General features: G+C 40.9%; 1 long non-coding RNA gene across 1 annotated transcript; it reads right to left on the bottom strand.

The window, feature by feature from the left end:
• Nucleotides 1-3,811: 3,811 nt before the first annotated feature.
• On the bottom strand, nt 3,812-8,552 carry LOC138980477 (uncharacterized). Its single transcript, XR_011460342.1, has 2 exons — nt 8,442-8,552; nt 3,812-3,976 (listed from the first exon to the last, which is right to left on the bottom strand). It is a non-coding gene; the product is annotated as an uncharacterized lncRNA (long non-coding RNA).
• Nucleotides 8,553-23,716: the final 15,164 nt, after the last annotated feature.

Here is a 23,716-nt window from a genome sequence, read left to right on the forward strand (position 1 = left end):
GGAGTTGGAATCTATTTTAAAAATCCTTGACACGTTGGGTTTCGATTTTGCTTTTATGTTCCTTTCGGATGACGTTTTTAATTTTGTTCAGTATAAAATTGGTTTAATTTAAATGTGTAATGTTAAACTTGTGGGGTCCTGATTTGGCCTATATGGGCCGCTGGAGCCAAAAAGCAACAACTAACATAAGCCTTTGTGCCATCCCAGTTTTTGAGTCACTTGAGAAAATGTGACTATGTAATCGGTCAGTGTTAGTCTGTCCGGCCGGCCGGCCGGCCGTCCGGCCGGCCGTCCGTAGACACCACCTTAACGTTGGACTTTTCTCGGAAACTATCAAAGCGATCGGGCTCATATTTTGTTTAGTCGTGACCTCCAATGACCTCTACACTTTAACGATGGTTTCGTTGACCTTTGACCTTTTTCAAGGTCACAGGTCAGCGTCAAAGGAAAAATTAGACATTTTATATCTTTGACAAAGTTCATCGGATGTGATTGAAACTTTGTAGGATTATTCTTTACATCAAAGTATTTACATCTGTAGCCTTTTACGAACGTTATCAGAAAAACAAGGGAGATAACTAGCCTTTTCTGTTCGGCAACACACAACTTAACGTTGGGCTTTTCTCGGAAACTATAAAAGTGACCGGGCTCAAATTTTATGTGAACGTGACTCATTGTGTTGTGAATAGCAATTTCTTCCTGTCCATCTGATGCCTCATATAATATTCAGAACTGCGAAAGTGACTCGATCGAGCGTTTGCTCTTCTTGTTAATTAATCCTACTGATTTCTAACATGATTCACAGTTATTACAATACTTCCACACTGGGCTAATCTGTTCAAGTGGTTTACTCAGATGGTTATGATTATAACTAATACCGGCACGGTTGGCCTAGTGGTAAGGCGTCCGTCCCGTGATCGGGAGGTCGTGGGTTCGAACCCCGGCCGGGTCAAACCTAAGACTTTATAATTGGCAATCTAGTGGCTGCTCCGCCTGGCGTCTGGCATTATGGGGTTAGTGCTAGGACTGGTTGGTCCGGTGTCAGAATAATGTGACTGGGTGAGACATGAAGCCTGTGCTGCGACTTCTGTCTTGTGTGTGGCGCACGTTATATGTCAAAGCAGCACCGCCCTGATATGGCCCTTCGTGGTCGGCTGGGCGTTAAGCAAACAAACAATAAAAGGAACATTTTTAACATTACCATTTCTTCATCTTCGTCGCGATATTACCTTCGTGGTTGAAAACGACGTTTAACACCAAATAAAGAAAGAATTTCTTCATCTTCCTCCATGGCAAGAATTCTTACGTCATGTGCTAATGATGGCAGGCCTTTGATCCTCTCTGACAATAATGTTTCTAAATCATTTAGATATATGGCAAACAATACTGGTGACAAATTTGTACGGTACGTCTCTTTCACAACCGAAAGTATGCGTCCATTTACACCAGAATCCAACATTTGCCATAAAAATGATCTTTTAACATAATCAAAAGCTTTTTCATAATCGACAAATACGCAATATAGTCGCTTTTTCTTGGACAGTAAATAATCAAAAATGCTATGCAGGGTGAATATATGATCAGTGGTTGAGTGGTTGGCCCGAAATCCAGCTTGTTCAGGCCCAATAATTGAATAATGCTAAATAAATGCAGTCAATCTTTTGTTCAAAACACTGGTAAAGTTTCCCAAAACAACTCAGCAGAGTAATCCCTCTATAATTAGAAGGGTTATCACTGCTTCCTTTTTACATTTAGTCAAGTTTTGACTAAACTTAATTTTAACGTAGAGGGGGAATCGAGACGAGGGTCGTTAGTCGTGGTTGAAAACGACGTTAAACACCAAATAAAGAAAGAAAGAAAGAAAGACGAGGGTCGTGGTGTGTGTGTGTGTGTGTGTGTGTGTGTGTCTGTCTGTGTGTGTGTGTAGAGCGATTCAGACTAAACTACTGGACCGATCTTTATGAAATTTGACATGAGAGTTCCTGGGTATGATATCCCCAGACGTTTTTTTTTCATTTTTTTGATAAATGTCTTTGATGACGTCATATCCGGCTTTTCGTGAAGTTGAGGCGGTACTGTCACGCTCTCATTTTCCAACCAAATTGGTTGACATTTTGGTCAAGTAATCTTCGACGAAGCCCGGACTTCGGTATTGCATTTCAGCTTGGTGGCTTATAAATTGACTTTGGTCATTAAAAATCTGAATTGTAAAAAAATTATTTTTTTTATAAAACGATCCACATTTACGTTTATCTTATTCTCCATCATTTTTTGATTCCAAAAACATATAAATGTTATATTTGGATTAAAAACAAGCTCTGAAAATTAAAAATATAAAAATTATGATCAAAATTAAATTTCCTAAATCGATTTAAAAACAATTTCATCTTATTCCAAAAACATATAGATATGATATGTTTGGATTCACTGCCTTTTGCCACGGTTGGCCTAGTGGTAAGGCGTCCGCCCCGTGATCGGGAGGTCGTGGGTTCGAACCCCGGCCGGGTCATACCTAAGACTTTAAAATTGGCAATCTAGTGGCTGCTCCGCCTGGCGTCTGGCATTATGGGGTTAGTTCTAGAACTGGTTGGTCCGGTGTCAGAATAATCTGACTGGGTGAGACATGAAGCCTGTGCTGCGACTTCTGTCTTGTGTGTGGCGCACGTTAAATGTCAAAGCAGCACCGCCCTGATATGGCCCTTCGTGGTCGGCTGGGCGTTAAGCGGCAAACAAACAAACTGCCTTTTGCACTAGCGGCGGACTACGTTCAGTTTCATTCTGTGAGTTCCACAGCTTGACTAAATGTAGTAATTATGCCTTACGCGACTTGTTGTTTATAATCAATAAACCAATCGACCATTCGTCAGGCGTCAAACCGGAACTCAATATAATATTAAACAACTTTGTAAACCAGTAATTAATTTCAAAAACTCAATCACTTGGTCGTTACCACAGGACTTATTATTTTTGAGGCAACGTACCGCTTTAATAATTTTATCTTCTGTAAAAGGCTGGTTCAAAAAAGCATTTTCCAAATCACCATGGTCATGATCTGGACTCAGTCATCAATATCGGCTGTATCCATAGAAAACATTTCTTTGAAGAGTTGGAAAAAAGTCTCACTCTCCCGCAACGGACGGCACTCCACACGCACGCACTCACTCATTCGCATCAGCCGCAGCTTCATTCGCTCCACTTTTGCACTCAAACTTACCTCCCTCCACCGCACTCTCCTCCCTGTCCTCTCTCCATCTAACAAAGAAATAAGGCTTTGATTAGACAAGGGCAGTGATATTTACAACAATGTATTGTCCATTAAAATGATCGGTTAAATGAGAAAAACAAATTGACACACCCACCCTGCCTGTAATACACATGTTCCACAGCGCAGCTCACAGCCTTCGTTTTGCGTTTTTGTTGCAGCTGAGTGCATTTACAGTTCAAAAATCCACCTATGGTAGTAAAACAAACCCAAAACTACCAAACGACGACATCTGTGAAGCTCGACAGTTTCTTGTTCCTGCGAGTGCATAAATTAACCTAGTTATTACGTGGTGTACGCACAGATTCGTGACGTAAGCGTCGTCTGCTTTGATGCCAAGATACACGATCAGATTCGCCAGCACATTTGAGACGGACCGCCCGAAACTGACCACAAACCGACCGTGTAGCATGCGAACCGTACGTCTCACAAGCTTGATAGCACCCGTCTCGGCCCATCCGTTTGAAAATGATTCACAGTTATTACAATACTTCCACACTGGGCTAATCTGTTCAAGTGGGTTTACTCAGATGGTTATGATTATAACTAATTCCCGCAGTGGGGCACTGCGGTTATGAAATTAAAGGCCCCTCCTGTTTTTGGAACCGCAGGAGCTTTCTAGTTTGCTGTTAGGTAGATTTTTGGTTCCTCTTTCCTGTCATGCTCTTTTTCTTCATGAATTCTTTTCTTTTTTCTGCCTTCTTGCTCATTCACCTGTATTATTTCCAAAAATCTCTTCTCTTGCCGCTTGTCTCGCGATTTATGTATAGTTTAATCTGTTAGTGTTCTGATGTAAGTCCAGCAGTAGATAGGTTAAGCCTATTTTAACATACTGGAAACTGGTAATCTTCCAGTAGGTATTAATTTAGTTTTACTAAAGCCTGCTGGGACACAAGTAATGGGTTAGTGCATTTGTAAACAGGAATCGCTTGACAAGTGGCCTCCTTCATCCCCCCCTTCCTCGTCCTGATATGGCTCTGCGTAGTCGGCTGGACGTTAAGCTACAAATAAACAAACAAACATTCGTCAGGCGTCAAACCGGAACTCAATATAATATTAAACAACTTTGTAAACCAGTAATTAATTTCAAAAACTCAATCACTTGGTCGTTACCACAGGACTTATTATTTTTGAGGCAACGTACGGCTTTAATAATTTTATCTTCTGTAAAAGGCTGGCTCAAAAATGCATTTTCCAAATCACCATGGTCATGATCTGGACTCAGTCATCAATATCGGCTGTATCCATAGAAAACATTTCTTTGAAGAGTTGGAAAAAAGTCTCACAAAAAATTCGGGATAACAATTCTTGGTTGAAAACGACGTTAAACACAAAATAAAGAAAGAATAACAATTCTTCTTTCTCCTGTTTCTCATTACCATTTACAATTTTCCAATATGCCTTTACAGGGATAGATCTGAATGTAAATAGTCTGAAACGTAGAACTTACCATGTAAAGTGAAAAAGAAAATAACTGCATCGGTCTCGAATAGCAGCTAGCAGCTGCTGAAGGGACATTAAACTCCAAAAACCAACCAACCAACCAATATGCCTTTGGGTCTCGGGACTTAAGTGATCGTATTTGTTTTATAATCTTTGCTTGGTGTGCTTTAAACTTTATTTATTTCTCTTTTATAATCACGGCTAGCTCGTGTTTCGGCATCTTTGGTGTATACTTTTTTTAAATCTGTTGTGTACATTTTTGGCTCGAAAAAATGTCTTCCTTTTTCTTTTAAACCAAGGCCACTGGAATGTTTTTCTTTCGTTTTTTCTCTTTCCGTTACTACTTTTAGGACAAAAAAACAAGTGAATTCGCTCTTGTTTTTAATATATCATTAATTTCCAAAACAATTTCATTAACTTGTTCAACTGACACTATGTGTGTTGCAGACAACATTTAAACCCATCCAACTCTGTCTCGAGCTTATTTTATCCTTTTATCGTCCAAACCAAGAATATATTCTGCTTCTAAATGTTTCTCCCATCTAGGCCTACCTCTGAGGGCCAGAGATTCGGCTGGGTGAGAGTTTGTCCCAGTGTCTCTCTCTCTCGCTCTGTGTCCCTTACAATACAGTCATTATTTACATTTGACTTTTTTTCCCCTTCCCTCTCTTTTAATAACACCATACATGCCTTAAGGGCATTCTGCCCATTCCTCTCATCCTCTCCCACCCTCCTTTCCCGCTCCCTAAGCGCCTCCTCCCGCTCTTTAAGCACCTCCTCACGCTCCCTAAGCACCTCCTCCCGCTCCCTAAGCGCCTCCTCCCGCTCCCTAAGCGCCTCCTCCCGCTCCCTAAGCACCTCCTCCCGCTCCCTAAGCACCTCCTCCCGCTCCCTAAGCACCTCCTCCCGCTCCCTAAGCGCCTCCTCCCGCTCCCTAAGCACCTCCTCCCGCTCCCTAAGCGCCTCCTCCCTCGCCGCCAACACCTCCTTATTCTCACGCAGCCTATGACGGCTTACTAGCGCCAAAACTAAAAATTAGTAATTAACCCGTGAAAGTTACTAATTTTCACGAGAAAATTACAATTCTGACGGGAAAATTACTAATTTTCACGTGTTAATTACTAATTTTCTAGTGTTAATAACTAATTTTCAAGTGTTAATGTCTAATTTTCAGTTTTGGCTCGCTTCCTGACGGCTTACTAGTGCCAAAACTAAAAATTAGTAATTTTCACGCGTTAATTACTAATTTTCTTGTACCTCGTGACTGTGGGGGCTCAATGCGCATGCGCGACTGTTTCACCTGCCAGAGCAAAACATCCTTCGATTCGAAACTTTTCTGGTCCATAGTTCTTTAATTAGATATAAATTAACACCAAGAGCTGAGCGCATGTGTTGATAACCGTGACATACAACTGTCTGTCCGAAAACTTGTTGATTAACGAATTCTATCGAAAGATATTTGTGAAAGTGTGTGAGTCTCGATGAAGAGATCCGTCTGCTAGTCGTCGGACCTTTTGCACATGTCCGACCGGCCGCCATTTTTCCTCTCTCGGTTCGAACATTTTCGGATCGATTGTCCTTCCCTAATACACTTTTAAGCAAATGTATGAGTGTGGTAGTGGAAACAAATATGAAGTACAGCTGTCTGCCTGACAACTTGTCGAATAAGGAATTATATTGAAAGATATCTGTGAAAGTGTGAGACCACAGCCGATCAAAAGTCCGTCTGCTACGAACAGCTTCGTTTCGAAAGTTTTCAGGATCGATTATTCTTTTCTAAGATACCCAAAACAACGTTTAGGATAGCGCTATTGCAGAAAACAGTGAAATGCATCTTCCCGTCGGATTACTTGCTCGATAAGGCCTTCTATTAAAAGATATTTTAGAAATAGTGTGAGAGTGATGTTTGCCGGGCGTTGAAGCCTCTCAGTGCGGACTCTTAAAATCCGACTACTGTGACCGAAAACGAGGCAAAAATGAAAATTAGTAATTAACACTGTTAATTACTAATTTTCACGTGAAAACGATAACCCTAGGTTTTGGCACAAGTACTGAAGCCGTCATAGCAGCCTCTCTTCCGCACACCCTACACGCCTCGGATCCTCACACACATTTTCCTCATCCACTCCCAGCCACCACTCTCCCGCAACGGACGGCACTCCACACGCACGCACTCACTGATTCGCATCAGCCGCAGCTTCATTCGCTCCACTTTTGCACTCAAACTTACCTCCCTCCACCGCACTCTCCTCCCTGTCCTCTCTCCATCTAACAAAGAAATAAGGCTTTGATTAGACAAGGGCAGTGATATTTACAACAATGTATTGTCCATTAAAATGATCGGTTAAATGAGAAAAACAAATTGACACACCCACCCTGCCTGTAATACACATGTTCCACAGCGCAGCTCACAGCCTTCGTTTTGCGTTTTTGTTGCAGCTGAGTGCATTTACAGTTCAAAAATCCACCTATGGTAGTAAAACAAACCCAAAACTACCAAACGACGACATCTGTGAAGCTCGACAGTTTCTTGTTCCTGCGAGTGCCTAAATTAACCTAGTTATTACGTGGTGTACGCACAGATTCGTGACGTAAGCGTCGTCTGCTTTGATTCCAAGATACACGATCAGATTCGCCAGTACGTTTGAGACGGACCGCCCGAAACTGACCACAAACCGACCGTGTAGCATGCGAACCGTACGTCTCACAAGCTTGATAGCACCCGTCTCGGCCCATCCGTTTGAAATACAGCAGGATCTATTCCGAACGTATCAAGGAACTTCCAGTTCCAGCCCTTGAGCGCACTTCAGTCGACACCCACTTTACAAATGGCGGTCAGTTCAGTATCAACTTTTGCCGATTCGGAACCGAAATATTTCATCAACCTGAATCTTGGGGAGGAGTTGGAATCTATTTTAAAAATCCTTGACACGTTGGGTTTCGATTTTGCTTTTATGTTCCTTTCGGATGACGTTTTTAATTTTGTTCAGTATAAAATTGGTTTAATTTAAATGTGTAATGTTAAACTTGTGGGGTCCTGATTTGGCCTATATGGGCCGCTGGAGCCAAAAAGCAACAACTAACATAAGCCTTTGTGCCATCCCAGTTTTTAATTAATCCTACTGATTTCTAACATGATTCACAGTTATTACAATACTTCCACACTGGGCTAATCTGTTCAAGTGGTTTACTCAGATGGTTATGATAAACAAAAAACTGGCACGGTTGGCCTAGTGGTAAGGCGTCCGTCCCGTGATCGGGAGGTCGTGGGTTCGAACCCCGGCCGGGTCAAACCTAAGACTTTATAATTGGCAATCTAGTGGCTGCTCCGCCTGGCGTCTGGCATTATGGGGTTAGTGCTAGGACTGGTTGGTCCGGTGTCAGAATAATGTGACTGGGTGAGACATGAAGCCTGTGCTGCGACTTCTGTCTTGTGTGTGGCGCACGTTATATGTCAAAGCAGCACCGCCCTGATATGGCCCTTCGTGGTCGGCTGGGCGTTAAGCAAACAAACAATAAAAGGAACATTTTTAACATTACCATTTCTTCATCTTCGTCGCGATATAACCTTCGTTCCCGCAGTGGGGCACTGCGGTTATGAAATTAAAGGCCCCTCCTGTTTTTGGAACCGCAGGAGCTTTCTAGTTTGCTGTTAGGTAGATTTTTGGTTCCTCTTTCCTGTCATGCTCTCTTTTTCTTCATGAATTTTCTTTTTTCTGCCTTCTTGCTCATTCACCTGTATTTTTTCCAAAAAATCTCTTCTCTTGCCGCTTGTCTCGCGATTCATGTATAGTTTAATCTATTAGTGTTCTGATGTAAGCCCAGCAGTAGATAGGTTAAGCCTATTTTAACATACTGGAAACTGGTAATCTTCCAGTAGGTATTAATTTAGTTTTACTAAAGCCTGCTGGGACACAAGTAATGGGTTAGTGCATTTGTAAACAGGAATCGCTTGACAAGTGGCCCCCTTCATCCCCCCCTTCCTCGTCCTGATATGGCTCTGCGTAGTCGGCTGGACGTTAAGCAACAAATAAACAAACAAACAAACAAATATAACCTTCGTGGTTGAAAACGACGTTAAACACCAAATAAAGAAAGAATTTCTTCATCTTCCTCCATGGCAAGAATTCTTACGTCATGTGCTAATGATGGCAGGCCTTTGATCCTCTCTGACAATAATGTTTCTAAATCATTTAGATATATGGCAAACAATACTGGTGACAAATTTGTACGGTACGTCTCTTTCACAACCGAAAGTATGCGTCCATTTACACCAGAATCCAACATTTGCCATAAAAATGATCTTTTAACATAATCAAAAGCTTTTTCATAATCGACAAATACGCAATATAGTCGCTTTTTCTTGGACAGTAAATAATCAAAAATGCTATGCAGGGTGAATATATGATCAGTGGTTGAGTGGTTGGCCCGAAATCCAGCTTGTTCAGGCCCAATAATTGAATAATGCTAAATAAATGCAGTCAATCTTTTGTTCAAAACACTGGTAAAGTTTCCCAAAACAACTCAGCAGAGTAATCCCTCTATAATTAGAAGGGTTATCACTGCTTCCTTTTTACATTTAGTCAAGTTTTGACTAAATTTTAACGTAGAGGGGGGAATCGAGACGAGGGTCGTTCGTCGCGATATAACCTTCGTGGTTGAAAACGACGTTAAACACCAAAGAAAGAAATAAAGACGAGTGTCGTGGTGTGTGTGTGTGTGTCTGTGTCTGTGTCTGTGTCTGTGTAGAGCGATTCAGACTAAATTACTGGACCGATCTTTATGAAATTTGACATGAGAGTTCCTGGGTATGATATCCCCAGACTTTTGTTTTCATTTTTTTGATAAATGTCTTTGATGACGTCATATCCGGCTTTCCGTGAAAGTTGAGGCGGCACTGTCACGTTCTCATTTTCCAACCAAATTGGTTGACATTTTGGTCAAGTAATCTTCGACGAAGCCCGGACTTCGGTATTGCATTTCAGCTTGGGGGCTTAAAAATTAATGACTTTGGTCATTAAAAATCTGAATTGTAAAAAAAATATTTTTTTTATAAAACGATCAACATTTACGTTTATCTTATTCTCCATCATTTTCTGATTCCAAAAACGTTATATTTGGATTAAAAACAAGCTCTGAAAATTAAAAATATAGAATTATGATCAAAATTAAATTTTCGAAATCAATTTAAAAACACTCATCTTATTCCTTGTCGGTTCCTGATTCCAAAAACATATAGATATGATATGTTTGGATTAAAAACACGCTCAGAAAGTTAAAACGAAGAGAGGTACAGTAAAGCGTGCTATGAAGCACAGCGCAACCGCTACCGCGCCAAACAGGCTCGTCTCTTTCACTGCCTTTTGCACTAGCGGCGGACTACGTTCAGTTTCATTCTGCGAGTTCCACAGCTTGACTAAATGTAGTAATTATGCCTTACGCGACTTGTTTATAAATTGGCATCAATAAACCAATCGACCATTCGTCAGGCGTCAAACCGGAACTCAATATATTATTAAACAACTTTGTAAACCAGTAATTAATTTCAAAAACTCAATCACTTGGTCGTTACCACAGGACTTATTATTTTTGAGGCAACGTACGGCTTTAATAATTTTATCTTCTGTAAAAGGCTGGCTCAAAAATGCATTTTCCAAATCACCATGGTCATGATCTGGACTCAGTCATCAATATCGGCTGTATCCATACGGCTGTATCCATACAAAACATTTCTTTGAAGAGTTGGAAAAAAGTCTCACAAAAAATTCGGGATAACAATTCTTGGTTGAAAACGACGTTAAACACCAAATAAAGAAAGAATAACAATTCTTCTTTCTCCTGTTTCTCATTACCATTTACAATTTTCCAATATGCCTTTACAGGGATAGATCTGAATGTAAATAGTCTGAAACGTAGAACTTACCATGTAAAGTGAAAAAGAAAATAACTGCATCGGTCTCGAATAGCAGCTAGCATCTGCTGAAGGGACATTATACTCCAAAAACCAACCAACCAACCAATATGCCTTTGGGGGACTTAAGTGATCGTATTTGTTTTATAATCTTTGCTTGGTGTGCTTTAAACTTTATTTATTTCCCTTTTATAATCACGGCTAGCTCGTGTTTCGGCATCTTTGGTGTATACTTTTTTAAATCTGTTGTGTACATTTTTGGCTCGAAAAAATGTCTTCCTTTTTCTTTTAAACCAAGGCCACTGAAATGTCTTTCATTTTTACATTTAGTCAAGTTTTGACTAAATGTTTTAACATAGAGGGGGGAATCGAGACGAGGGTCGTGGTATATGTGTGTGTGTGTGTGTGTGTCTGTCTGTCTGTGTGTGTGTAGAGCGATTCAGACTAAACTACTGGGACGATCTTTATGAAATTTGACATGAGAGTTCCTGGGTATGATATCCCCGGACGTTTTTTTCATTTTTTCGATAAATACCTTTGATGACGTCATATCCGGCTTTTTGTAAAAGTTGAGGCGGCACTGTCACACCCTCATTTTTCAATTAAATTGATTGAAATTTTGGCAAAGCAATCTTCGACAAAGGCCGGGGTTTGGTATTGCATTTCAGCTTTGTGGCTTAAAAACTAATGAGTGAGTTTGGTCATTAAAGATCGGAAACTTGTAATTAAAATTATTTTTTTATTAAACGATCCAAAAACAATTTCATCTTATTCTTCGTCATTTTCTGATTCCAAAAACATATACATATGTTATATTTGGATTGAAAACAAGCTCTGAAAATTAAAAATATAAAAATTATGATGATCAAAATTAAATTTCCGAAATCGTTTTAAAAACTATTTCATCTGATTCCTTGTCGGTTCCTGATTCCAAAAACATATAGATATGATATGTTTGGATTAAAAACACGCTCAGAAAGTTAAAACGAAGAGAGGTACAGTAAAGCGTGCTATGAAGCACTGCGCAATCGCTACCGCGCCAAACAGGCTCGTAACTTTCACTGCCTTTTGCACTAGCGGCGGACTACGTTCAGTTTCATTCTGTGAGTTCCACAGCTTGACTAAATGTAGTAATTTCGCCTTACGCGACTTGTTTCTCTTTCCGTTATTACTTTTAGTAAAAAAAAACAAGTGAATTTGCTCTTGTTTTTAATATATCATTAATTTCCAAAACAATTTCATTAACTTGTTCAGCTGACACTACGTGTGTGGCCGACAACAACCCATCCAACTCTGTCTCGAGCTTATTTATCCTTTTATCGTCCAAACCAAGAATATATTCTGCTTGTAAATGTTTCTCCCATCTAGGCCTACCTCTGAGGGCCAGAGATTCGGCTGGGTGAGAGTTTGTCCCAGTGTCTCTCTCTCTCGCTCTGTGTCCCTTACAATACAGTCATTATTTACATTTGACTTTTTTTCCCCTTCCCTCTCTTTTAATAACACCATACATGCCTTAAGGGCATTCTGACCATTCCTCTCATCCTCTCCCACCCTCCTTTACCGCTCCCTAAGCGCCTCCTACCGCTCTTTAAGCACCTCCTCCCGCTCCCTAAGCGCCTCCTCCCGCTCCCTAAGCACCTCCTCCCGCTCCCTAAGCGCCTCCTCCCTCGCCGCCAACACCTCCCTCCTTATTCTCACGCAGCCTCTCTTCCGCACACCCTACACGCCTCGGATCCTCACACACATTTTCCTCATCCACTCCCAGCCACCACTCTCCCGCAACGGACGGCACTCCACACGCACGCACTCACTGATTCGCATCAGCCGCAGCTTCATTCGCTCCACTTTTGCACTCAAACTTACCTCCCTCCACCGCACTCTCCTCCCTGTCCTCTCTCCATCTAACAAAGAAATAAGGCTTTGATTAGACAAGGGCAGCGATATTTACAACAATGTATTGTCCATTAAAATGATACGGTTAAATGAGAAAACAAATTGACACACCCACCCTGCCTGTAATACACATGTTCCACAGCGCAGCTCACAGCCTTCGTTTTGCGTTTTTGTTGCAGCTGAGTGCATTTACAGTTCAAAAATCCACCTATGGTAGTAAAACAAACCCAAAACTACCAAACGACGACATCTGTGAAGCTCGACAGTTTCTTGTTCCTGCGAGTGCATAAATTAACCTAGTTATTACGTGGTGTACGCACAGATTCGTGACGTAAGCGTCGTCTGCTTTGATGCCAAGATACACGATCAGATTCGCCAGTACGTTTGAGACGGACCGCCCGAAACTGACCACAAACCGACCGTGTAGTATGCGAACCGTACGTCTCACAAGCTTGATAGCACCCGTCTCGGCCCATCCGTTTGAAATACAGCAGGATCTATTCCGAACGGATCAAGGAACTTTCAGTTCCAGCCCCTGAGCGCACTTCAGTCGACACCCACTTTACAAATGGCGGTCAGTTCAGCATCAACACTTGCCGATTCGGAACCGAAATTGGGGCCCGGGTAGCTCAGGTGGTAGAGCACTGGACTTGTGATCGAGAGGTCGCTGGTTCGAATCCGGGCCGGGACGGACACGGGTCAACTTTATGTGCAGAGCCAGAGACGGTATCCATCTCCCACCCCCGTGTCACCACAATGGCACGTTAAAGATCTTGGTCATTCTACCTTAAGTGCAGATGGCTGATACCACCTAAACACGCAAACATCAAAAAGCCGTGAGGGCGTAAAACTCGAATCGTATAAACCAATTCATGTCCAATATAGGCAATTAAGACCTGACGGACAATAAGCCCCTTAGAATTTACGAACCGAAATATTTCATCAACCTGAATCTTGGCGAGGAGTTGGAATCTATTTTAAAAATCCTTGACACGTTGGGTTTCGATTTAGCTTTTATGTTCCTTTCGGATGACGTTTTTAATTTTGTTCAGTATAAAATTGGTTTAATTTAAATGTGTAATGTTAAACTTGTGGGGTCCTGATTTGGCCTATATGGGCCGCTGGAGCCAAAAAGCAACAACTAACATAAGCTTTTGTGCCATCCCAGTTTTTAATTAATCCTACTGATTTCTAACATGATTCACAGTTATTACAATACTTCCACACTGGGCTAATCTGTTCAAGTGGTTTACTCAGATGGTTATGATTATAACTAATACCGGCACGGTTGGCCTAGTGGTAAGGCGTCCGTCCCGTGATCGGGAGGTCGTGGGTTCGAACCCCGGCCGGGTCAAACCTAAGACTTTATAATTGGCAATCTAGTGGCTGCTCCGCCTGGCGTCTGGCATTATGGGGTTAGTGCTAGGACTGGTTGGTCCGGTGTCAGAATAATGTGACTGGGTGAGACATGAAGCCTGTGCTGCGACTTCTGTCTTGTGTGTGGCGCACGTTATATGTCAAAGCAGCACCGCCCTGATATGGCCCTTCGTGGTCGGCTGGGCGTTAAGCAAACAAACAATAAAAGGAACATTTTTAACATTACCATTTCTTCATCGCAATATAACCTTCGTGGTTGAAAACGACGTTAAACACCAAAGAAAGAAAGAATTTCTTCATCTTCCTCCATGGCAAGAATTCTTACGTCATGTGCTAATGATGGCAGGCCTTCGATCCTCTCTGACAAAAATGTTTCTAAATCATTTAGATATATGGCAAACAATACTGGTGACAAATTTGTACGGTACATCTCTTTCACAACCGAAAGTATGCGTCCATTTACACCAGAATCCAACAACATTTGCCATAAAAATGATCTTTTAACATAATCAAAAGCTTTATCATAATCGACAAATACGCAATATAGTCGCTTTTTCTTGAGATCAAGATTTTTTACAAGATTTAAAGTACCAGAAGTGAAAATGATTAATTTTTAGAACCTTCTTTTACAGTGATAGATTTGAATGTAAATAGTCTGAAACGTAGAACTTGCCACATGAAGGGAAAAGAAAATAACTGCATCGGTCTCGAATAGCAGCTAGCATCTGCTGAAGAGACATTAAACCCCAAAAACCAACCAACCAGTCGCTTTTTCTTGGACAGTAAATAATCAATAATGCTATGCAGGGTGAATATATGATCAGTGGTTGAGTGGTTAGCCCGAAATCCAGCTTGTTCAGGCCCAATAATTGAATAATGCTAAAAAAATGCAGTCAATCTTTTGTTCAAAACACTGGTAAAGTTTCCCAAAACAACTCAGCAGAGTAATCCCTCTATAATTAGAAGGGTTATCACTGCTTCCTTTTTACATTTAGTCAAGTTTTGACTAAATTTTAACGTAGAGGGGGGAATCGAGACGAGGGTCGTTCGTCGCGATATAACCTTCGTGGTTGAAAACGACGTTAAACACCAAATAAAGAAAGAAAGAAAGAAAGACGAGGGTCGTGGTGTGTGTGTGTGTGTGTGTGTTTAGAGCGATTCAGACTAAACTACTGGACCGATCTTTATGAAATTTGACATGAGTTCCTGGGTATGATATCCCCAGACGTTTTTTTTTCATTTTTTTGATAAATGTCTTTGATGACGTCATATCCGGCTTTTCGTGAAAGTTGAGGCGGCACTGTCACGCTCTCATTTTCCAACCAAATTGGTTGACATTTTGGTCAAGTAATCTTCGACGAAGTCCGGACTTCGGTATTGCATTTTCAGCTTGGTGGCTTAAAAATTAATGACTTTGGTCATTAAAAATCTGAATTGTAAAAAAATATATATTTTTTTTTTATAAAACGATCCACATTTACGTTTATCTTATTCTCCATCTTTTTCTGATTCCAAAAACATATAAATACACTAGTCACAAAAAGTCAAGGAACAAAAATGCAAAAAGTCATCTCCGAAACGATTTCACCAATTTATTAATCGTTTACACCAAAGTACACCTTCTGGGCCACACATTGAATGTGGCAAATTTCATTGGTATCCAATAACGGAATGATGAGTTAAACTCAGTTCACTGCAAGCGTGTTGAATTTCAAAAGTCACAACTGTCTCATGTCAACAAAACAATGTCAGTAATGGGTATGGGCACCCCGCCGGGCCAAGCATTCGTTGCAGCGTCGACTTATGGACTGCACATGTCTTCTGAGGAGCTGCTGGTCCAGGTTTTGCCATTCATGTTGGAGGTATGCCAGCAGGTCCTGAAGGGTGCTCCCATGGGGTCGCCTTCACGTGGCGGGAGTGTTATCACCAAGCTACCCCACCCCTTTATTTCTCTTCTTTTTGTCTTATTTTTGTCAGTCCTTTCACCTATATTTCCTTCCAAGAAAACTCTCCCTACTATTCCCTGCAGTTTTCCGATTCCTTTCTTGTTGTCTTATTTCTACCTGACTGGATCCGTCACCTTTATTTCACTTACCAAAAGTCTTCTTTTCCACATCCTTATTTCTCTGTGGTCTTCTTAAGACCCAGCGTGTTTGCCGTGCGCTGCGACCTGTACCGGTTTGGGCTGGTGACCTGATGATTGAGGGGTTTACTTAGTTGCGACTTTGTAGCGCCAACACATCATTTTGGCCCAGTCTTTATCTAAGACAGGAGGTTGAAGAAGGCTTATCCGCTTCAATCAATCGGCTGGTCAAGTCTGGGTATATGTCTTGAGCATATTGCATCGGACCTTTGGCTAAAGGAGCAAGTGGCGGTAGGAGGGGGCGGCGGTAGTCGGGACAAACACTATGCCAAGTTGTTACCTAACCCGTTTCCGCTTGGAAAGAGTTGACGAACATTATGCCAAGTTGTTACCTAACCCGTTTCCGCTTGGAAAGAGTTAAATCTCCTATTACAGATTGAGACCATATGTTTCCTCTTATCACTGCGTATATGGGTGCGTCTGAGAATCTCGTCCTCTGTTTGTGACATTATCACCAAAAGTAAAATCTTCCCAGAAAACGTTGATAATACTATTTACACACTTCTCAGGGTGTACCTTTTCAGTTTAAACAAGAAAAAATATAACATTGCCTTTAGTTTGCCATATATTGAGCATTATTTGGACCATGTGTGCAAAATCACCCGTGTAACATGGAAACAATAAAAGACAAAAAAACTGCATTTATAAGGCTGAAAACGACTTTTATTCAGTTATTATTGTTGAATCACAAGCCATTATAGAGTTCAATATGAAATGACTACATGCAAACAACAAAATAATGTTTTTTTCAAAGTTCCATGCATTCGTCAAAATTTCAATACAAAAATGAAAATTAATTAATGATATCCTGATCAGAACATGTTGATACATGGCATTCATTCAGTCTTATTGACATTTAACCTTCACAATAGCATATATACAAAGATTTGTTGCTCTAAGACAAAATGTTAGAAAGTTATCCCAAAAGAATGCAAAATGGTCACCGATGTAACATGGAAACATCACTTTTGTAACAAAGAAACGGTTATGCTTTTTCCCACAAACTTTACTAAATGAAGCTGATTTTGCAACCAGATTCTTCTTAGGTAAAATGCCAAACACTAAAACAGGAACAGAAAGAAAAAAAGCTGGACAAAATCAAGCAAACTTTGCCCCAAAAAAGAGAAACATTAATGAAAAGTTCATCACCGACGTAACTCGGAAACGAACAACCAGACATGTATTATAAGGTTTGACATGAAGAATGCAAATGTTCAAAAGTGGTTCATTCAATTGTTAAGACAATAAACCAAAGGCATTGGTTACATATAGAACAGTTGCCACTTGCAGTTAATTAATTTATTTTAAAAGAAATAATGCCCCCTGGCATTGAAGGTGGGGTCACGAATCATGGTTGCATCAGATGTAGGGACTAAGGAAATATAATCGATCCCTGGAAAGCAATAGTAGTTCCCCTCCGGTTTCCTTCGAAGGAACGTTACCACCAGTTCATCAGGTCGATCTCGAATCTCTTGCACCTGAAACATGCAAGTACCTGCGATTTCAACTAAAGATTGATGCAATATGTGTACTAGTTTCACTAACATGAATTTGTTTTAATGTCTATCAAGATTTTGATGCATCCACATTCACTGGCTAAAAACAAAATAAAGTAATTATTTTGTTCAGACTTACCATTCCATTGAACATACAACTTTTACAATTAAAGAAAACATTGACACTTACCGTTCCTTTAAATGGATTTCGGAAATTTAATTTTGATCATAATTTTTTATATTTTTAATTTTCAGAGCTTGTTTTTAATCCAAATATAACATATTTATATGTTTTTGGAATCAGGAAATGATGTAAAATAAGATGAACGTAAATGTGGATCGTTTTATATAAAAAAAAATAATTACAATTTTCAGATTTTTAATGACCAAAGTCATTAATTAACTTTCAAGCCACCAAGTCCGCAATACTGAATGCAATACCGAAGTCCGGCCTTCGTCGAAGATTGCTTTACAAAAATTTCAATCAATTTGATTGAAAAATGAGGGTGTGACAGTGCCGCCTCAACTTTTACAAAAAGCCGTCATCAAAGACATTTATTGAAAAAATAAAAAACAAAAACCCGGGGATATCATACCCAGGAACTCTCATGTCAAATTTCATAAAGATCGGTCCAGTAGTTTAGGCTGAATCGCTCTACACACACACACGCACAGACAAACAGACACACACACACACACATACAAACAGACACACACACACACATACACCACGACCCTCGTTTCGATTCCCCCTCTATGTTAAAACATTTAGTCAAGTTTTGACTACGTGAAATCGAAAGAAAAACTATTATTAACAAATGTTTAGCCTAATTTTTCACTTCATAGAATATCATAGCAGCAAAAACTCACCTTTTCTTAAGAACCTTGGGTGTTGATCACTGTCGTAACAAAATCACAGACTTCGGAAACATTCTCGAAATCTTTCTTCGCTGCTGGAAGCTGAACTATATCTCTCTGTAACTGCGCATGCGTAGTCACCCGCACCTCTAAGTCACTACGCGCAAAATAGTTCTAATCTTTCTTCAAAACTCTGAACATTATTTGCAAAACAGTTCACCATCGTAACGGAATTTTGAAGAAGCATGTCATATTGCGCAACTTTCAACTTAGTTTGCAGATGCAATTTTGAGAAAATAATACTTAAATAACATTTAACTTAGCGAGTTTCTATGCCCTTTCATGTCAAGATCGTGTTGAAGATGAATATGCAAATTCTAAAGTTCAAATTTAGGACTTGTTGCTGTTGCACGCATGTGGAAACCTATGTTACGACAGTGATGACAAACTTTCAAGCGATTAATTTCGTTTAAAAAAACAATTCTGTGGACAAAATAACATTTCAACTGTCAAGTACACTTAAACCAAACACACATAACAAAAATAGCAGTCCTTGGACATTCTAAACGATTCTTGTAGTGAGGTACAAAACTAGTTGATGGTTCATGTCACAGATCAGACCTCCATTTTTGACGCATTTAATCATTTTTTTCGCAAAACACCCTTCATAATAATCATGCAAAATACTCAGTTTTGTTTGTACTATTTCTTTATTCATTTTACTTCTCAAAAATACCAATATCATGATTTAAAATTCAGTATGTTTCAATTGTGGGCTAATTTGATTATGGCACACACAAAAGGTTCAGTTTCTGAGACGCACCCATATCCATCTGTATCCTTGGCGCTCTGGAGTTGGATAACCGCTCCACCTAAGCGTCCCCTTGTTGGGCTCCGTGGTGGGTGGGGATCAGATGCGATGAAGATAAAGGCCTCAAACATGACCTCCTCTTCTTTTTCTTCTTTTTTTTCAAACACTCAAAACAGAAACAAACGAAGATACTGCGCTGACTCTGACGATGAAGTCCGAGTCAGAGCAACAAAGAACAACATCAGCGAGGCCTGGCCCCGTTTCATTGTTGTTGAGACAGCAGATGAGGCACAGCCCATCTCCAAACTTTCGCCTTTTGCGATACAGAAGGTTATTGCAGGAGTATCATCAACGATAGAGAACATTAAGAGGCTTCGAAATGGTTCTCTACTGATTGAATGTCCTTCAAAAAAGGCATCAGATGGTCTTCTCCGTCTGAATGGTCAGAAATTTGTTGATAGACCGGTCAAGGTCAGTCCTCACAGAGGCCTGAACACCAGCAAAGGAGTCATCCGATGCCGAGAGCTGGAGGGCCTCAGTGAGGCTGAAATAAAAGGTCTAAAGGATCAAGGTGTCATTGATGTGTACCGGGTGTTGATCAGAAAGGGCGATATCAAAGTACCCACCAACACCCTTTTCGTCACTTTTTGTACACCAAATATCCCTGAGAAAATAAAAGTGGGATTTGTTCAAATAAGAGTGACTTTGTATATTCCATCACCAATGAGATGTTTCCAATGCCAAAGATTTGGACATTCAAAGGCTGGATGTAAACAGAAGGCAGTGTGCGAGAGGTGTGGCGGAGATCCTCACGAAGGTCCCTGCACATCACCACCCACCTGCACAAACTGTAAGGGAAACCATTCCCCGTCCTCCAGAGAATGTCCAAAATACAAGTTTGAACAGGCCATTCAAAAAACAAAAACGGAGAAAAAGATGTCTTTCTCAGACGCCAGGAAGGAGGTTGAAAAAACTAATGTTTTTTCCTTCCAGAAAAGTTTTGCGGCAGCAGTCAGTCAAAGACCTGCAACAAAGTCAACACCCACCCAGACCAGTATTTCATATAGGTCTGTGGGTGTCCAGGCAGGCCCGTCCATGTTGAAAAGGACAGAGCCCACAAGAAACAAAAGTATTTGTACACAGACAGATGAAAGCACAGGTGGGGCTATCCCCACTGGAGACTCTATGGGGTCTCCTGGTGAGGTTTGCTTCACCGCCCCAACTGGAGACCCTGTGGGGGCTCCTGGTGAGGTTCGCTTCACCACCCCAATTGAGGACCCTATGGGGTCTCCTGGTGAGGTTCGCTTCACCACCCCAACCCAGAAGCCCGTTCACAGGGCAACTCACACCAAGGGGGCCGTCGAGGTAGTGGACCTTACTCAATCCACACCACGAACACCTCCGGACAAGGAAAAAGTTACTCTGCCCCAAAGATCGCCTCGCACCCCAAAAATGGAGAAAAATCCCATCACACTATACAATCATTTTGGGAGTTTATCCGACGAAGAGCGTATGGAGGCAGAAACTTCTTAAAACTAAACAAACATAGCCAATTTTATTCAATGGAATTGTAGAGGGGTCCAAGCTAACTATGAAGAATTATGTCTACTTTTACACAAATTTCATCCTGTTGCTACAGCATTACAGGAAACAATGCTGAAACCAAACAAAGATTTTAATGTATCTGGATACAATGTTTTTAGAAACCATTCAGACAATAACACGTCTGGGGGAGTTGCTCTTTTGATTAAGAAAAGTGTACTTTGTAGTGAGATCAACCTATGTACAAACATTCAAGCCGTCGCAGCACGAGTGACATTAGATAAAACCATCACTCTCTGCAGTGTATATCTGTCACCATCAAAATGTTACACGAAGCACGATCTTGAAAATCTTATTGATCAGCTTCCAGCTCCCTTTGTTTTAATGGGAGATTTTAACGCTCATTCCCCTCTATGGGGCAGCAACTCTCTAAGTACGAGAGGACGAATCCTAGAAGATTTTTTAGACAATCGTAATCTATGCGTTTTAAACGATGGAGTACCAACATATCTCCATCCAGCAACAGGATGCAAGTCCATACTAGATCTAGTTATTTGCGACACCTCTCTTGTTCTAGACTTTGAATTTAAAGTCTATGATGACACATGTGGTAGCGATCATTTCCCTATCTTGATGTCTCAAATAGATGGATTGGAAGAAGCTTCCCCCCAGAGATGGAACCTGAACAAGGCAAACTGGCTGTCTTTTACTGCCGAATGTTCTGTCCAACTCACAGAAGACACTGTCTTTGATGGAAGTGACGACCCATCATCTATTTTTACAAACACTCTACAAGACATTGCCACTGAGTACATCCCAAAAACATCTTCAAACAACCGCATTAAAGTGCCATGGTTTAATAAAGAATGCCAAGAAGCCCGATCTGAGCGAAAGAGAAGTCTACACAGGTTCTACAGATGCCCGACCCTTAGCAAGAAGTTGACTTTCTTCCGATTTCGCGCTAAGAGTCGCACTGTCATTAAACATTCTAAAAGAACATCCTGGAGGTCTTTTTGCTCTAACTTAAACTCTAAGGTAGCATCAAGTAAAGTTTGGAATGCTATTCGTAAAATCAAAGGGAAAAAAGGATCTGCATCAATTAACCACCTTGTGGTGAATGGATCCCTTATAACCCAAAAGAATGAAGTAGCAAACGTTCTGGCTTCAACAATAGAGAAAAACTCATCAACAGAAAATTACTGCACAGATTTTCAAAAAATCAAAGCCACCCAAGAACGTAAACCCATAAACTTCTCATCTCAGAATGAGAACTACAACAAGTTGTTCAGTATAACTGAACTCAAACAAGCCTTACAAAAATGCAACAACTCAGCAACGGGGCTGGACGGAATACATTATCAGTTCCACACACACCTACCAGAAAGTTGTCTTCTGGTCTTGCTGAAGGTTTTTAACCACATATGGGAGAGTGGATCCTTTCCACCTTCATGGCAAGAAGCGATGATTGTCCCCATTCCAAAACCAGGTAAAGATCATACAAACCCCAGCAACTACCGTCCGATAGCCTTGACCAGCTGTCTGTGTAAAACCATGGAGAGATTGGTCAACGCTAGGATGGTGTGGTACCTAGAAAAACAAAACCTCTTAAGTGATGTGCAATGTGGCTTCCGAAAGGGACGCAGCACCACTGATCATTTGGTACGTTTTGAGACCTTCGTTCGAGAGGCCTTTGCGAGATCTGAACATGTACTAGCTATATTTTTCGACCTCGAAAAGGCTTACGACACGACCTGGAAACACGGTATTTTAGCTGATTTGCATGAAATGGGTTTTCGTGGACGTCTCCCTGTTTTTGTGGAAGGATTTCTAAGTAATCGATTTTTTACAGTACGGGTCGGTCCCAACCTATCAGAGTTCTGTCAACAAGAGATGGGTGTTCCTCAAGGAAGCATTCTATCACCCATGTTGTTTAACATAAAAATCAATAACATAGTAAAGGCAGTACTGAAAGGATCCGAGTCATCCTTGTTTGTTGATGACTTTGCACTTTGTGTGCGTGGCAAATCCCTACATAGAGTGGAAAGGCAGCTTCAATTATGTATAGACAAGGTGCAAAAATGGGTAACAGAGAACGGTTTCAAATTTTCCACCAGCAAAACTGTCTGTATGCATCTTTGCAAACAAAGGGGAGTCATGCCAGAACCCTCTCTGGTCCTGAATGGTAATCCTGTCAATGTTGTTGAAGAATTTAAATTCCTAGGACTGATCTTTGACCGTCGACTAACATTCCTTAAACATATCCAGTATCTGAGGACATCATGTCTGAAAGCTCTGGATGTATTGAAAGTGGTCACTCATACGGACTGGGGTGCTGACCGCACAGTCCTACTCAGACTTTACCGTGCTTTAATCCGATCCAAGTTGGACTATGGTTGTGTCGTCTATGGTGGAGCCGCAAAATCCAACCTAAGGCTATTAGACACAATACACCACCAGGGTATACGTCTTTGTCTGGGAGCTTTCAGGACGTCTCCAGTACAGTCCTTATATTTTGAGGCCAAAGAACCCTCTCTGAGGCTGCGACGCCTGAAACTCACCCTAAATTATGTGTTGAAACTGAAAGCTATGCCTACAAATCCAGCCTACCAATGCGTATTTCAACCACAATGCTCTGAATTTTTTGAAAATCACCCAAATGATCGAGCACCTCTGTCTTCTCGGATTCAGTCACATCTGGCCGAATCAAAGATAAACCTCGATCATGTTAGTGAAAATCGATGGACAGAAACACCACCATGGACATTGCCAGATCCAGTTGTTCGACTCGATCTGACAAGGTTAAAGAAGTCAGAGACAAATGATTGTAGACGTTCAAGAATTTCGAGACAAACACTACAATGCGGAAACATTGAAGGTTTTATTCCGGGATGTTCCCCCGGACAAGATTTTTAACTTTTTAAAAGAGATCAAGATTTTTTACAAGATTTAAAGTACCAGAAGTGAAAATGATTAATTTTTA

This window comes from Littorina saxatilis, linkage group LG11 (assembly GCF_037325665.1).
Source record: "Littorina saxatilis isolate snail1 linkage group LG11, US_GU_Lsax_2.0, whole genome shotgun sequence".
NCBI classification, from domain to species: Eukaryota; Metazoa; Mollusca; class Gastropoda; order Littorinimorpha; family Littorinidae; genus Littorina; species Littorina saxatilis.